Raw genomic sequence first — 4670 nt, 5'->3', positions numbered from 1 at the left:
CTGTCCAGCGCCACAAACCTCCTGAAAGCGCGGTGCCACCACCCCCGGGAGCGGCCGGGCCCGGGCAGCCGGGGAAGGCGTCTGCCTCCGAGAGGGAGCGTGGGGGAGAAGAGGCAAAAAAGGGAGGAATTGAAGATTAATAGCAAGGCCGACATTCCTCGCCAGCAAGCGGTGCAAAACCGGGAAGTTCAGGGGTGAGTCGGGATTCCCAGCCTCACAAGGCTCCTGTGGAGGACAACAGCCAGAGCGAGACAGGGAAACGCTGAGAGACTTGAGCTACAAGTGGAGGTGGACTCTCTTTGCCTTAAGGCATCAGAAACATCAGGCAGGGTCAGCAGCAAGCAAGGCAAGGTGTGGGCTAGTGCAGCAATTAACAGGAACCACCGTCTGTCCAGTAAGGTGGGTGGTTGTCTTGCACAGCCCAATGGCCTCTGTAGTCAGTGGTATTTTCCCAAGAGCAGGCTATCTCCTCATTGCCTTCCTCTGCGTTTATATACCCCCGACAGAGACCAGCCTCCTCCCAAGACCCAGCACAGCAGTCCCCACCGTGTCCTGTTTTAGCTGACCGTATTTCTGGACTTTTCACTCTGCTCATTTTGTAGGTGGGAGAGTTAGGGATCAACCAGATTGTGGTTCAAATCTTGCTCTGAAAGGTTCTGCTCTCATATGGATGGAGCAGGAGGTAGATAATTTGATTTATTCAGATGCTTTCTGATCTCTCCTGCAGCTGTAACTATTGGTTACAAAACCATAGTTTTTATGGCAATTAATTCTCTAGCTCAGGCAAATATGACCACTTCCAAGCACTCCTGCCAAACCCCTCCCACACACATAAGAGAATCACAATTTTCAGGTCCAATGTCTTGGGATCTCCATGGCCCAGAAGCAATGTTAAGCTGGGAATATCCCCCCTCTGGCAGTACGCAGTCCTTGTATTTAATCCAGATAATTTGTGAGATAGCATATATTAAACCTGGCACTGGCTTTTATTAGTCCCCAGTGCAATTCTAGGAAGGGATTCCACATTTCAAGGCAAAAAAGAAGCACTTCTACTGGCAGCAATTAACAAACGATGGATGTTTGAACCCTGATGTGCCACAGGCCAGCTCTTATTAGATGAGTTTCCAGGAAGGATGCAGAAGAAGCAGCCTAAGTGAATGTAGCCCGTCACGTGCCCCATGATTTACTACACGAATTCAACTTCACAAATGATGCTTTGGACCCCTCCCAGGGAGAAGTGCTCTGTATGATAATGTTACAGAGGCTTTTGCAGGTCCAGCCTGAGTCCTCCACTGAGCCCCACTGCAGTCAGTCTCTTTGCAGAATTACTAATAGCCCACAAATCACACATCACATTGCCTCGCTCACACACTGGTGAGCCCTAAGGACATATTTTGTCTAGCCTGCTCACTGCACACTGAGCATCCTTCGCAGCCATTCCACACTAGTGGTTTTTACATCTCAAAATACTGCTAGGAGCACAATTTCCCACTCAAGCTCCAGATGGGACCCAGGAGATGCCGAATGCGAGTGGCTGCTTAAAACAAAGTCACACATGGTCAGGAGGAATTCAGACGAGGAAATCCCCGCCTGCCTCCTGTGGCCAGCTATTCCAGCTACTACAACAAAGGTGTTTGGACATTAGCTCTGGCTTCCGCTTGCAAATATTCCAACATTTGCATCTTGCCTGTTCTACTGCAGAGTCAGGCAAGACCTAGGACTCAGAAATATGCAGAGGGCCTGAAAACCAAAAGCCTCTGCCTCCCTCCATCAAGCAGGCACATGTGCTGAGCACTCTGCTAGCCAGAGAGAACATCATCATTTTTTGCTGGGCAGCAGGAACATGCTGGTGAATTAACCATGCCCTCAATTCTATAGGGAACAGTAAGTAATTTATGCCCTAAGGAGCAGGGGGTTGCTGCATGCAGGGAGAAGAGGGAACAGGGCTGTGCATTCAGGTCACATTCAATGGGGGCTGTCAGATCTCTTCTATCTAAACCACTTCATCACACTATTATTATTTACCAGGGCCTGTTTGTGCTTGGAGGGTTTACCAAAGGAAAGAGAAGAGGTCCGAGCCCTATGGTGCTCACCCCGTGGCAGCAGGACCACCAAAGCCCAGCGGATCTGGAGGTGCCCCGAACTCCCTCCACCAGGCAGAGGTGCAGGGGGCTGCAGAGATCCTTGGGCTCAGGGGCTGGAGGCTGCGGGGAAGGTGAGACTTGCGGAGGACCTTGGGGAGCAAGGGGCATCGCTGCACAGATGCAGAGAGATTGATCCAGGCGCACAGCCAGTGAGGCAGAGGACAGCTGTTGGGAAAATCTGGGCAGCAACAGGAGTTGAAGGGAAGAGCAGTGAAGGGGGATGAGGTTTGAAGGTCAAGATTCAAGAGCCCTCTGGTCTCACAGGGGCTGAGAGAAGCAGAGCCTTGCTGTGTTGAGGCACCAACGCTCGAGCACTACCTGATGGTCCTGGTGGCAGCCACAGCCCCGGAGCAAACGGAGCAAGCAGCAACCTGCCCCATGCAGCCCACAGCGAGGAGCTGGCTCCCTGCAGAGGACCCAGCAGAGCCCAGAGCCTGTCTAGGGGCAGCTACCTTCGTGGCTAAAGCCAGGACAGGAGGGACGTCTCCTCCCTGGCAGCCCTCAGCTTCCCCCCAGGCTGGAGCAATTCCACTGTCGTGTGTGCAAGAAGCAGCAGGACAGCCGGCGGTGCTCAGACACACCTCAGGAACAGGATGCAGCCTTTCAGAAGCACCTTTAGATATCACCTCTGGGCAGTCATCTGAGAGGGAACGCTGCTTTTTGGGCTGTATTTTTGACGGATGACTGCCCTTGGCAGCCCAAGGGCACCAGCACAGTCGCCTGGGGGCAGCCAAGCCCCAAACATCTATAGGTATCACCCTTCACCTCCGTTTCTATTGCTCTCATCTGCTGGGGCAAAGGTAGGAATTGCAAAACACGATGATTTTCCAAAAATTCCAACCAAAAGAAAAGCTGTAATCACATGTAAATGGGGAGGTTCGTTAGCTCGCTTCCGAGGGCTGAGCCTGGCCCTGCGACATTTCCCCAAGGACTGCAGTCAGGGCTGGCACACAGGAAGCGAGCGGGGACACTCTGAACTGAAAGTTCAAGATATTCTTTCTAGAGCTGAAATCCCAAATCTTTGCAAGAGCTTCACATCCTCCACAGAGCCAGCACAGGGGCAGCCCACAGAGGTCGGGAATTACATACCTCCTCCAGACAAAGTACACGTGCTGGAGACATCCCAGTCCAACGACAACCGGATTGTGCCCACAAACAAACCCATTTCCATCTTAAGGAGCAGCAGGACTCAAACAGGAGCCTCCAGAGCTGACAAAACCCAAATGTAACGCACAGAGCTGGTCTCCGCAGGGGGGTGGTGTGCCCCATGTGTCATGCAGTGAGGGATGCACAGGGTAGGGTGACTATTTGTGACACTGGACTAGTGCATGAGAAGCAAAGTACTAACTTAACTCCTTTATTTCTGCAACTTTCCCTGACTGGATCAGAGTGAAAAGTCAATCTGCCTTTTAATATCCTTTGCTTCGTACCGTCTAAGGTATAATCGTAACACTCAAAAGGAAATGGCTCTGGAGATAAGAGAAATTCAGTCTTTACATCCTTTTAAAAGCTCTCAGGGGCAGAGGCCAAGCGGGGCGATGCCCAACAGAAGCATCTAAACAGGGTGGACACACTGGGCTGCTTGTAGCCTGGCTACATCTGCTTTGATATATATTTTTTTAAAGGGTGTTAAACCACGGAGAAGGCTGTGTGTTTACAGCTATGAAAGCAGCTGCTCAGTGGCAGGACCCCACAGCGCTGGGTGCTAGCTGTAAAGATGCAGGTACCAGCTCAGGGACTCCGAGGAGTGGTGCGATGCTGCCGTGGCAGCGGGGTCGGCTGCGGGATGCCCGGGCGCCAACAGGCTCCTGCTGCCGGGGGGGAGCGGGTTTGCACTGAGCTAATGAATTAATTTTACAGGAGCGAGCCCAGGTCCTGCCAGCGTGGCACAGACGGCGAGCCCGCGCTCACCACCGCTCACCCTGATAAGCACCGACACTCTCATCTGCTTTGCCCCAGACTTCCCTGCCCTTCACACAGACACTGCTTTTCCCAATGCCGGGGCTGCCTCCTGCACCAACCCAGAGTCCAACACGGAGCTGCCAAAAACATCACCTCCCAAAGCACCTGAGACAACACAGCTCCTCCACAGCAACCTGTGGGCATTTCTGAGGTGGAGGCGGGACAGAAACCTGCTCCTCAGGCTGCCAGTGCCCGAGGCGAGGAACAGGAGAAGCCCCTGCCGCAGGGCAGGGGTGGGGAGCAGAGGGGTGCTGGCACCCTCCCTCCAGGTCCCTCCGAGCTCCCGCCGATGCCTTCATGCCCACAGACCCCTCGGCTTTCACCTGGCCGTGCCCAGGAAAGCCACATCACAGACCTCCCATTAAGAAATGATGCATGGCCCATCCCTTCCCGGACTGAAGCTGGGCTCCCAGCTGGCCCACGAGATGCAGGGCTTTTCCTACATCTCAATACCAAATCCACGCTTTGGCTTTCCTATCCCTTCCCCTCTCAAGGGGAGAGGTACCACACTGCTGTCAGAGGCAGGTCCCCTTCTCACAGCTCCCCGGGTTTACCCCTCTTTCC

At 53.5% G+C, this 4670-nt stretch overlaps 1 protein-coding gene across 1 annotated transcript in view; it reads right to left on the bottom strand.

Annotated features, from left to right (window-relative positions):
* Window positions 1-4670, bottom strand: part of DLG3 (discs, large homolog 3 (Drosophila)) — an 86922-nt gene that overhangs the window by 47060 nt on the left and 35192 nt on the right. The window lies entirely within an intron of this gene.

This window comes from Charadrius vociferus, unplaced genomic scaffold, assembly GCF_000708025.1.
Source record: "Charadrius vociferus isolate BGI_N301 unplaced genomic scaffold, ASM70802v2 scaffold472, whole genome shotgun sequence".
Taxonomy (NCBI): domain Eukaryota; kingdom Metazoa; phylum Chordata; class Aves; order Charadriiformes; family Charadriidae; genus Charadrius; species Charadrius vociferus.
This window is presented reverse-complemented; position numbering and strand designations above follow the sequence as displayed.